This window comes from Pinus tabuliformis, chromosome 5_2, assembly GCF_031772625.1.
Source record: "Pinus tabuliformis cultivar Carrire ecotype Pingquan chromosome 5_2, CPIR1, whole genome shotgun sequence".
NCBI classification, from domain to species: domain Eukaryota; kingdom Viridiplantae; phylum Streptophyta; class Pinopsida; order Pinales; family Pinaceae; genus Pinus; species Pinus tabuliformis.
Genome location: NC_142306.1, coordinates 386,231,960 through 386,245,376, shown reverse-complemented (window position 1 = coordinate 386,245,376; position 13,417 = coordinate 386,231,960).

The following is a 13,417-nucleotide window of genomic DNA, read 5'->3' as shown; positions in this document are numbered from 1 at the left end:
CATGACTAAGATCCATTCCCAGTTAAATATTGCTTTTTTGAAATGAGACAACCTCAAGTTTGTGATTGTGTTTGGTAAACAGGTTGGGTCACGGTCACTAGATCCAAATAACATCAGTGTTGCAGACCACATCTCTCCAACAACTAGACATTCATTTAGCAAGTGATATATTGTCTCCACACTCTGTCTACACATTTTACATTGTGATGGGCCTATGAAGCTATTTTTGATAAGATGGTCCGAGGTCAGGATAGGATTGTGGCCCACCAGCCACAAGCATTGAGGGACTTTTTGATCCAAGGGTATATTCGTTGCCACCTTCCTATTCCACTTGGACCCCACCATTGTTTCTCTCAATCTTTTAGTTTCCTTAATTGCAGCACAATTTACTATTTTTGGTAGTTTTTTGGGTCCTAAAATTTTGGAGCCATTTTGAGACCCTAAAAGATGTTTTTTTGGAAAATAGGCAAAGATGAGTCGTTGACTCATGATTGCAGTCAAAATTTCTAGTCCTTGGATAGATATGTATAATGAGGTATTGTGCATGTCAAACAAATATCGCATGCCAAAGTTACATCCACAAGAAGTTGATGTACCAATTTACCCAAACGGTGCCCATAGTTTTGGCAGTTCATCTCCTAGGGTTAGCTTTTTGGATGTTTAGGGTTTTCCATTGTTTCTCAATAATAAATAGGCCTTTGAGTCTCATTGTAACATAGTTGAGAGTCATGTAGCCACCACATCTATTCTTAGAGATAAGCTACCATTGCCCAACCTAGTTTATTTCCATTATGTATGTAAGCATATTTCAGTTTTGTGATATTAATGAAATGAAGTTTTATTTCTACTGCATCTATGTGTTTATGTTTATATCTGTATGATTTTATGTTCTTACATAAGTCCTGATTAGTGGTATCAAAGTGGCCTTCTCTTTCTCTATTTTTCTTTGCATGACCGCAACGAGGTCGACATATAAGGAGTTAGGGATCGAGCTGGTTGAACCTTTGCAAGACCAGCCTCGCAAACCTCAATGACCTCCCATGGTGGAATAAATGAAAGAGGAGGGGGCAGGAGATCATTTTAAAATATTGCTCAAGGAATCACTCGAGTGATAGAGGAATGTGATGATGGATAACTTTACCCAGATCCTTCAGCGACTACCCACATGCAACACATATTCATCCGAAAACCACTGTGGAGGTGCCACTCCTTTTAAGGTACAAGTTAACTTTGATATTCCCATATTTGAAGGCTAGATAGATGCATATGCCCTAGATAGATGGTTAAAACTATTGGAAGGATATTTTCAGTTCATGGCTTTCTAATTGGGAAAAGATTACTTTTTGACTTCTCAAAGCTACCCCACATGTCAAGGACTCATGGGAAACCTACTGTGAACAAAATAACAAGAGGAAATCCTCACTGTTTTCAGTTGCACTCAGTTGGAATTCTTTCCAATATGCCATCAAGGAACAATATAACCCTGTCGAGAGCTGTGAATATAAATACATAAGTGGACCATCCTACAGCAGGGAAGGGACCAAGATGTGCCAGAGTTCACAAATGTTTTTCATACCCTTCACATGAAGTTGGGTATAAAGGATTCTAAGAAGAATTTAATACTCAAGTACCACGACTATCTACACAAATACATCTAGGATGATATGGAGTTCCTAGACATCTCCTCGATTGGTTCCTCCTATTGATATGATATCAATATTGAGAAGAAATTTAAACAAAAGAAGTGAGACTTTGGATCTGCGAATTTGAAGCAAAGGAAAGGCTCCCCATGCCACAGAACAAAGGAAAAAGCCAAAGAAAGGAAACCTAGGACAACAAACTGAAGATGTAATAAAATAAAAAAACCACGAAGACAAAGAAAGACATAGGGAAATGGTGTGAGTTCCATAAAATCCCCACTCACAACACAAGTGAGTGTCAGGCCAAGCAGTCACTGGTGGACGAGTTGAAGGCTTTGGAATCAGATTCATGTTTTGACTTTGAGTTAGAAACTGACAAGGGGAATGGCAAAGGGAAACAAATGATCAATGTAGTGCCTAGTTTCATCATTGCCACTAGCAAGATCCAAAAGGATGAGCTCCAAGATCTAGAGGACCTGGAGATGCTCTTCCACTCAAAGATGTGGGTGAAGGGTTCCCCGCTGCAATTCATTATCAATAGCGGGAGCCAAAATAACATCATTTCAGCAAAGGTCATGAAAAGGTTGGGCCTACCGACAACATCAGACCTGGAACCATACAACATCGGGTGGCTTCACCAAGGGAAATATCTTCGCATCAACCAACAATGCCTCCTTCCCTATAACATCAAGCCCTTCACGAATTAGGTACTGTATGATGTTCCTCATCTTGAAGTTTGTGATGTAATATTAAGCCAAATATACATGTAGAAGTGACATGCTATGTATGAGTCCAGGCCTCTCACTGTTATTATTACTTTGGGTGATAAGTTGTACAGGATACTAGAGGTAGCACTACCTACCACCACTTCTTTAATCAATGTGAAGCAATGTAGTAAGATCACTTCCCAAACTGGGGAATTTGCTTTCCTTATGATTCTCCCTTAGAGAAAGAAGAATATTGTGGCCACAACCTCTAGACAAGGCTCCTCCACACAACAACAAAAGATGGACAAGGTTGTGGAGGAGTATAGGGACATCTTGTAGGTTTTAACCCCGTATAGAAATTACCTGCATACGAATTCTAAAACACACAAAATAAATAATGCGAGGGAATAACACATAAAACACATATACACAGAGATTTTTCACTAGATCCTAAAAATATAAAAACCAAATTGATTTTTCATTATGTTCCTTTCAATGTTATAATACATATTTATACATGCTGAAGCATCCAATACCATGGACTGAAAACCATCGTGTCCAAAACCATGGACCAAAAACCATCGCATCCAAAACCATGTGTGAAAACCATGCACAAAACCATAGGTAGGTTGGCCCAACCTAATATAGGGTGCAAAAGAAATTTCCCCGAACCCCATAGAGGGGGGCTACCCACCCCCACCAAACCCCCCAGACAGGGGGGGCTACCGCCCCCCTATGATCGCACCACTGCATAATCAGTGCAACGAAGGGGGGGCTTTGCCCCCAACAAGCCCCTGGTTACCCACGTGGGCTAGTTGCGGAAAGAATATAACACAACCCAACATTCTCCCACTTGTTTTCTTTCCATAAGGGTCGACAGGAGAGCTTAGTCATGTATCTAGCCCTACAACACCCATTGTTTCTCTACACCAAGAGAACTTCTTAGAGCTCACAAATTTTGTCAATGCATTTGCAGTATTCTTCAAAGTGTCCACCTTTACTAGCAGCACCTTTTTGTATTCTATCATATCCCTCAAAAGGTGATACTAAACATCAATGTGCTTTTCCTTTGATTGATAAGCAGGGTTCTTTGCTAAGAAAAATTCACTTTGGCTGTCACAATCTATCCTTATAGCTCCCTGTACTAACCCCATACTTAAACACAATATCTGCAACCAAGCTGCTTCCTTGCTTGCATGAGAGGCTACCATGTATTCTTCCTCTATAGTTGATAGTGCCACTACAGATTGTTTCTTACTCATCCAACTGACTGCACCTCCAAATAGGTTAAACACATACCCACTTGTAGATCTTCTCTCATCTAGATCTTCAGCCCAGTCTGCATGAACAATGCCACGAATATCCAACACTCTATCCAATCTTGGTCTTCCTTGGTAGCATAAACCATAATCACTAGTGCCATGCAAATACCTGAAGAACCGCTTCACTGCTTTCCAATGCTACTTCCCTGGTTTTGACATAAACCTGCTCAATACTACCATTGCATGTACAATGTTTGGTCTAGTACAGACCATCACATACATAAGGCTATCGACTACTCTTGCATATGGAACACGAGACATGTCCTCTTCCTCTTCTTGTCTCTTGTGACATTGTTCAGCAGATAACTTCACACCTACATGAATAGGAACCTTCACCGGTTTACTATCCTTCATATTAAACCTCTGCAGTATTGTCTCGACATAGTTCCTCTGGTTTAAGCAGAGCTTCCTCTTTGCCCAATCTCTTTTATTTTCCATTCCGAAATTATATTTTGCAACACGAAGATCTTTCATGTCAAATTTTGAGGACAATTTGGTCTTCAAATCATGGATAATTTCTTTGTCATTTCCAACCAGCAACATATCATCCACATACAAGACCAGATAAATAACATGGTCACCAATTAGCTTAAAATACACACAGTGATCTACTTTGCTCCTGGTGAAGCCAAGTACTCGTATATTGTATCAAATTTCTGATACCACATCCTTGGTGACTGTTTTAACCCATAAAAAGACTTCTTTAAATTGCATACCAGTTTTTCTTACCCTTCACCTCAAAACCTTCAGGTTGCTTCATGCATATCTCCTCTTCTAGATCCCCGTGAAGAAATGTTGTCTTCACATCCATCTGTTCTACCTCATAATCAAAAGCAGTATCAATAGATAACAGTGATCAAATAGAAGCTACCTTGGGAACAGGAGAAAAAATATCACCAAAATCAATTCCCAACACCTGGGAATAACCTTTTTCTACCAACCAAGATTTGTATTTCTGCACCTTTCCTTCTACATGTGTCTTCTTCTTGAACACCCATTTGCTGCCAATGGGTTTCCTTCAAGCTAGAAACTCCACCAAATCCCAAGCCTCATTTTTGTGTAAAGATGCCATTTCATCAACCATGGCCTCTTTCTAGAGTTTTTCATACTCTAAATCTATTGTTTCCTTCACGGTTCTAGGATCATCATCAGTAATAGATAAAGAAAAATTTGAACAGAAAAAAAATGGACTATACCTTTCTGGCTACCTTCTTTCTGGAATTGATATTCTCACACATGAAGTTTGTGGCTCTTCATCTTCTGATTCCTCCTCTGCTGTAGAGTCTGCTTCTTCCTCCTTTAGCTCAAACACTATCTTCTTAGGTTCCTTTGATGGGACTTTATGTTTAATAACATCTTTCACCTCTCTGAACACCACATCTCGACTGTACACAACCTTCCTTGTTACTGGGTTCCAAAGCTTATAGCGCTTTCAACCATCCTTATACCCAAGAAAGATGCACTTTTCAAATTTACTATCCAACTTGGTTCTTCTCTCCTTTGGAACATGTACTATGCATCATATCCAAATATCCTCAGATGTGAAAGAGAGGGTTTCTTACTAGTCCATACCTCTTGTGGAGTCTTATCCTCCAACGCTGATGAAGGTGATATGTTGACCAGGTAACATGGTGGCTCGACCGCCTCTGCCTAGAATTCTTATCCTAACCTGACACCACTGAGCATGCTTCTTGCCCTTTCCACCAATGTATTGTTCATTCTTTCTACAACTCCATTTTTCTCAGGTGTAAATGGAGTAGTCTTTGTCGTGCTATACCACACTTCTTTAAGAATTCTTTAAATTCCTTACTGCAAAACTCTCCATCGTTATCTGTCCTCAGCACCTTTATCTTCTTCTCTGTCTCGTTTTCCACTAGAGCCTTAAATTCTTTAAACCTGTCAAAGACATCATATTTCTTCGTAAGGAAATATATCCATGTATTCCTTGAGAAGTCATCTATAAATGATACATAGTACATAGATTTACCCAGTGATGGAACATTCATAGGTCCAAATACATCACTGTACACAAGCTCTAATATTTGTTTTGCCGTCTTACCACCAGAGGGGAAACTTATCTGATTCTGCTTCCCATATACACAATATTCATAGAAATCAAAATCTAAAGAGCTATTACTCATACCTTCTACCATAGCTTTACCATGAAGTATTCAAAGGCCCTTATCTCCAATGTGTCTAAGCCTTTGATGCCACAACATGGCCTTCTCCCCAGAGACCACTAGATTTTCTACTTCACTTTCAGGAACCATAGAAATGTTGCACCCATCAAAAACAATGATGCCTTGTAGCTTGTACAAAGTTCTGATTAGAACTCCCTGCATGAATATCAGTGCTCCCCAAACCATCTTGCATGTAAACTTCTTGAACACTGTTTTTACACATGCATCATCGAGCTTGCTTATGGAAATCAGATTTCCGATCAATGAAGGAATATGAAAAACACTTAGAAGTGTTCTAACCCTTCCACCTTGCAAATTCAACTTTAATTTTCCATGACCAACAATTCTAACCTTCCTGTCATCCCCCAAGAAGACATCACCACCATCATATTTCTCATACTCACAGAACCACTCTCTATGGGGAGTGAAGTAAAAGGATGCACCTGAGTCAATCAACCATGCCTCATGATCTACATGTGTACTTGAAGAAGCCAAGCACACATCCCCACCATCATTTGAGGTGGTTTTCGCCTCTATAGAAGGAGCATCATCAAATCCCTCTCCTTTGTGAGGAGCTTTAGATTTGTAGTCCCTTTTGTAGTGCACTTCCTTTCCGCATTTCCAGAAAACTACGTTTACAAGTTTTCCTAGAGATTTAGATCCCCCTATAGATTTAAATATCCCACTCGATGACTTATTTTTGTTTCTGTTCTGGGACCATTCTCATACAGACAAGGCATCACCATTCTGTCTTTCCATATCATTTTGTCTCATCTCCCCCGTCAGCAAGGATGAGACTATTACATCAAACTGCAAGGAAGTTGCTTTGCTACCTATTGCAATAACCAGACTATCCCACGAATCTGGTAGAGAACACAACAAACTGATGCACTTATCTTGATCTCAAATTTTAATATCAACAGATAATAACTGACTTATCACAGTGTTCAGTGCCTTCAGATGCTCTATCACTGAGTCTCCATCTTTCATCCTCGGGTTATAAAACTTTTCCCGTAGGAAAGGTTTATTCACCAAAGACTTAGATTAGTACAAAGTCCCTAACTTGTCTGACAAAGCCTTAGCCGTAGCTTCCCCTGATACATTCAGCAATACTGAATCCGAGACACACAACCGTATTGTGCTCTTTACCTTCCAATCCAACTTCTTCCATTCTTCATCAGACACTCCCACTGGTTTAGTACCTGGATCTACCATGATCCACTCATCTTTATCCACCAATAGATTCTCCATCTTGAGTTTCCACAACTTAAAACTCTGACCATTAAATTTCTCGATATCTATCTTTCCACTGCTCACCATATTCTTTCACCACCAGAATTGAACCCATAGATTTCCCACTGAATAGGGTCTACCACAGGCCCAAGCAAAACCCCTTAGTAACAAAGGCATCCCCTGGAAGCCAAAACAACTTTGATACCAAATGTAGGTTTTAACACCATACAGAAATTACCTACATATGAATTCTAAAACAGAAAAAATAAACAATGTGAGAGAATAACACATAAAACACATATACACAAAGATTTTCCACTGGATCCCAAAAACAGGACTACTAGATTGATTTTTCATTATGTTCCTTTCAATGTTACAATACATATTTATACATGCAAAAGCATCCAATACGATAAATTGAAAACCATCGCGTTGAAAAACATGGACCAAAAACCATCGTGTCCAAAACCAAGGACCGAAAACCATTGCATCGAAAACCATGTCTGAAAACCATGCACAATACGATAGGTAGGACTTCCTAACCTAATATAGGGTTCCAAAAAAAACTTCCCTGGGGCGCTGCATCGGACCCCATATATGGGGGCTACTCGCCCCCCTCAAACCCCTTGGATAGGGGGGGCTACCACCCCCCCGTGACACCCCCGTTGCGCAATCAGTGCAATGAATGGAGGGCTCTGCCACCCCTCTATAATCCCCCAGTTAACTACATGGGCTAGTTGTGGAAAGAATATAACACAGCCCAACACATCTTCACCTCACCCACAAAGGTACCTCTATAATGTCAAGGCAAGCACTCCATCGATCTAACCCCAGGCACACCGCTACCCAATGGATCGATCTATCAATTCTCTATTATAGAGAACGATGAAATCAAGAGGCATATTGAGGTGTTGTTATAGAAAGGGCACATCATGCCAAGTTAAACACCCGTTGGGAGCCCAATCGTGTTGGTACAGAAGAAGGATGGGACATATAGACTCTGTATTGACTATTGGGCACTGAACAAGATCATTGTCTGGAAAAGGTATCTATCCCAAGGATTGATGACCTTATGGACTAGCTTAAGGGGACAAATATTCCAACAATATTGGCTTGAAGTTTGGTTATCACCAGGTACTGATCGAACCCTCCGTTGTGTGGAAGACTACCTCCAAATCCAAGGAGGGAATTTTCAAATGGCTGGTCATGCTTTTCGTGTTGACAGATGCCTCCACAATCTTCATGAGGCATATGGATGACATCTTGTGACCCTTAACCAACTCATTCATGGTGGTTTATTTGGATGACATTTTTATCTTCAGCTAGAGTTGGGAAGAGCACCTCCACCATATTCGACAAGTCCTCCAAACCCTGTAGCAACACAAGTTGTGTGCCAATTTGGAGAAATGTACTTTTGGTATGACCGAGGTTCAATATCTCGGGTACATCATTGATGAGAGGGGTGTGCATGTGGATGGAGCCAAGATACAAGTCATTCGAGACTGGCTAGTGCCAACCACTCTAACAGACCTCCGCAACTTTCTAGGTCTTGGAAACTTCTACTGTAGGTTCATGTCGTGGTTCTCTAATATCACTTGGCCCTTGAGTCAAGTCACCAAGGGAGGAGTGAAAGAAAAGTTATTTTGGTCTGAATCCCAACAGAAGACATTTTCTAAGTTGAAGCATCATCTTTGATTTGCACTACTTCTCACTTTAGCAGGCCTACAGGGACCATTTGAGATCGACACAAATGCCTTCGACTATGCTATTGGTGTAATTGTTACATAGTAGGGGGATCTAGTGGCATATCACAGTGAGACACTTTCATACATAGTACGGAAGTATCCCACCTATGACAAAGATGTACTCCATTGTGCAGGCATGTCAACAATGGAAGCATTACATTTCGGGGAAGGAAACAATCATCCACATAGACTACTGACCCCTGCAATTCATAGGGACATAGAACGATCACCATTAGATATGGTCCACATACCTACAACAGTTGCATTTGAAATTAAGTAAAAGAATGGAAGCACCTAGAATGTTGGAGACTGCCTCAACTAGTCGTCAATCATGGTGTTGACCACTGTGCTCAACTCTTGTGGGTACCAGACTACGGGGTTGTTGCATATTTAAAAGAGCGATCTAGAATTTTGAGATAGATACCAGAAGGCAAGAAAGTTCCAAATTTTCACCTTCAGGGTGCACCATTGTGCCACCTAGGACACCTGTACATTCCTTCAAGCGAGTGTGCCAAGATGATTTGGGAGGCACATTACAGTTAGGTCGCTAGACATTTCGGGGTAGAGAAAATAGTGGCAATGCTACAAAAGTATTTTTATTGGCCAAACCTTTGATATGATGTTAGGAAGCACATCAGATCTTGCACTTCTTGCACCATTTCCAAACTAACCATCAAGAAAAATGGCCTATATACTCCTTTACCTACTCCTAGTGGACCTTGGGAATCCATATCCATGGATTACATGTTAGGCCTTCCTTCTACTAAGCATTACAACAACTGTGTTTTCGTGGTTGTCGACATATTCTCTAAGATAGCCATTATGGAAGCCTATAAAAAGAGTAACACAACAAAAGCCATTTCTAAGATCTTATTTGAATGGGTATGGGTACCCTTTGGGATCCCACAATATGTTATCTATGATCGGGACAACAAGTTCCTAAGTACATTTTGGTCAAGTCTCTATTTGATGGTAGATACCAATCTCACTAAGTCCACGAATTTCCACCCCCAAACTGATGGAAAAACATAGGTCCTCAACAGGATGATCATACACATTCTGCACATGTACAAATCGAATTATCCATGCACATGAGATGAAAGCCTCCCCTGTTTCCAACACAACTACAACACAACTATCCATAGCTCAACTAGACACAACCCTTTTCAAGTGGGATTGGGATTCCACCAATATTTCTCATTGATGTGGCCATACCATTTACAAGAACTTTGGCAGATCCAACTCATGTCCATTATGAAGCTGACAAGGCTAACAACTTTATCGAATTCATTTAGAACATCTTCCAACATTTCCACAACATATTGGAAAATCCAATCCTAAGTACAAGTGGTGTCATGATCAACATCGTGTGCCACACAAGTTCTAGGTGGGCAACAAGTTTGGTTACATTTGCAGAAGGAGTGCCTCACTAGGCCCCACTACAAGCTTCACCCACTCTCATATGGGCCTTACACCATCACTAAGGCTGTAGGGGACAACCCTTTTAATCTCAACATTCCAAAATTCCTTGGCCTGCACTTAGTGTTCAATGTGGACCACCTTCAACCATAATTTCCACCATTACTGGACACATTAGACATTGAAAAACAACTCATACCAATAGAGTTAAAACTAGAATAGATGGAACAAGCCACAACTAATCAGATCATGGACACATATATCAATAATACTTGCCAACAGAAGATCCAGCTATATCGTGTTGTTAAAACTGGCCAACTCCTGCACAAAGGCAAGTGGCTCACCAAGGACCAAGTTCAACAGGATTTTCCCCATCTCATGGAGCAACCCAACGCAATGGGGACCATTGCTTCCTAGGGAGGATGAATGATCCAGCTGGATATTGGCGGCCACTTTCCTATTCCACTTGGACCCTCTCCACTATTTCTTCTAGTTTTCCAATTTCCTTAATTGTAGCACAATTTACTATTTTTGGCAGTTTTTCGAATCGTGAACTTCTGGAGCTGTTTTGAGGCCCTAAAATTTTTGTTTTTGGAAAATGAGAAAAAATGAGACATCATTGACACATGTTTTCTGTTGAGAGTTTTATCCCTCAAATAGATATTTATAATGAGGTATTGTGCACGTCAAACATAAATCATATGCCAATGTTATGACCCCACGAAGTTTATGTACCAATTTACCCAAATTGTGCCCATAGTTTTGGTGCTTCATCTCCTAGGCTTAGGTTTCTGGATGTTTAGGGTTTTCCATTCTTTCTCAATAATAAATATGACTTTGAGCCTCATTGTAACATAGTTCAGAGGCATGTAGCCACCATATCTCTTCTCAGAGATAAGTTACCATTGCTAAGCTAGTTTATTTCCATTCTGTATGTAAGCATATTTAAGTTCTATGATATTAATGAAATGAAGTTTTATTTATGTTTATGTCTATATTCGATCAGGTTCCTACATAAGTCCATATCACATTTGGCCATAGGTTCCATTTTGAGATCTTCTCCCATAGAATGTTATGATTCTAACATTGAACATGTTTCTTGATAAGCATCCTTGACAGAGCATGTACTCATAGCATGGCAAACCCATTGGAGTTTATCTAAGGAATGTAGGACTGGGTCATTCTCTCCTTCAAATGTTGAATGAAGACTTGCGAGTTGTGTGGGATCCCTTTCAATTTCCAATCCCACGTTGATTTCCACTCTCACCATTCTCCATTTTCTGAGTCATTCTTCTAGAAATATGCCACTACCTTAACACTCCTAGAGTACAAGATGGATTTTATCCCTTGGAGGTCACTAAGATGGACTAATCAAGGTAATTTCTGTGAATAGTCCTCCCAAAAGAGATTTGTGGAGCCATTATGCCCCTCCCAAAACATATGATCTTGAATGAGGTGATAATTCCCATGGGCCAAGTTCCATAAGGAGGATCCACAAAACCACGATCAGTTGTGGAGGAGCTTTTTCTAGGATCTACCCCTTCCATACTAATATTTCCAGATATTCTTCCGTTGTTCATCCCCCCCTTGAATCCAACACCACCATAATTTAGCAACTATGACCTCATTTACTATTTCAGGTTCTCACAGTCCCAGTCCACCATTAGCTTTGGGGAGACAAAGTTTCTCTGATGCCACAAGTGACCATTCCTTAGCAGAGTTGGATCCTTTCCAAAGAAATATACGAAAGATTGATACCAAGTCTTTGTAGATACATTTGGAGGGTGGGAGCGCCAACAAGTAGACCTACAAAGGGATAGATTGGAGTACAAATGATGGGCCTCCAAATTAGACACAACTTAAGGCCCATCTAACCTTTCTTAGGCACATAAAGGCTATATTAATGTCTCCTACAATTGATAATGTTTTTTAGCTTTAATATGTTCTTAGAAAGGTTTAGAGACAATTGCATATTATGTGCCTAATATTATCTATTTTTGCAGAATATTGAGATAATATGGAGTAAATTCTGAATGAGATAATATAGAGACTTGCTCCCTATTACAATATGGATCAAGATTGGATGATAAATGAACTAAATATCATGAAATTATTGACAATTATGTGGCTCTATTGATTGAGAAAATCTAGGGATGTGTTCCCTGTCATTTAATGAATATTTCTAATGTTGGGAGCCAGATCCAGTTTTTGAGGGATTTTGGAGGGGAAAGCTACCTGTTTTCAAGAAGAGTGCTTTCTCATATATTTGTATAAATAAAAATTCGAATTTTCCTCTAGTGGCATGTATTTCCTAGTCTTCTTGTGGAGAAAACTTGTTATTTATTAGCTCCACTTTCATTTCTGGCTGGGATGTACTTGGATTGATTCAAATAATGAAGTTTGGTGTTATTTTTAGCTTCTAAAGCTTGGTTTCCTTCATAGGACTTTGATTTTATTTCATATTTTCTATCCTAGGAACCATAAATACCTCTTGTAAAATTACTTTATTTCATTTGAATGTATTTTTCACTTGCATCTATTTCTTTCACATTTACTATTCATGCTTCTTTTTTTGTAGGTCATATTGGTTAAATGATTGAAGTGAGTTATTTTTCACGTTATTTATAGAGTCACGAGCATGATGAATCCTTATAAAAATTTTGAAAAGTCATATTCATCATTGAACTACTTAGATTGGTTTACTAGTTCATAAATCAATAATTTCTAGAAGTCCCTTGTAGAAAAATAGTAGTAATTTTCTGCTATTTTTTAGAATGTGTTAATGAGTTTCATTTCAGTGCCATTTGAATTGGGTCATAAAAACATTCAAGTTAATAAAAAAAGTTACCCTATATCATTTTCACTTGATTAGGTTAGACATTTGTTAGGTTAACTAGCTCACTAGTTCTTTAATTTCCGGCTTAAAACGTAAACTTTGAAATGAGAACTATAAACTCAAGACGGGAACTCTGGCCAAAAAACCCCGTAAAAGCATAAAATATAGTGCTAAAAACGAAAAGTGTTGATGCTGGAATAATATCTTTTTTTTTCTAGGGTAAATTTTCTACATGTTTTAAAAATGGTGGTGAAAACCAAATTTTTGTGCAAAAATTGTCCAAAAAACACCCTCAAAATGAAAAGTGTTGATGTTCGAATAACACTTTTTTTTCA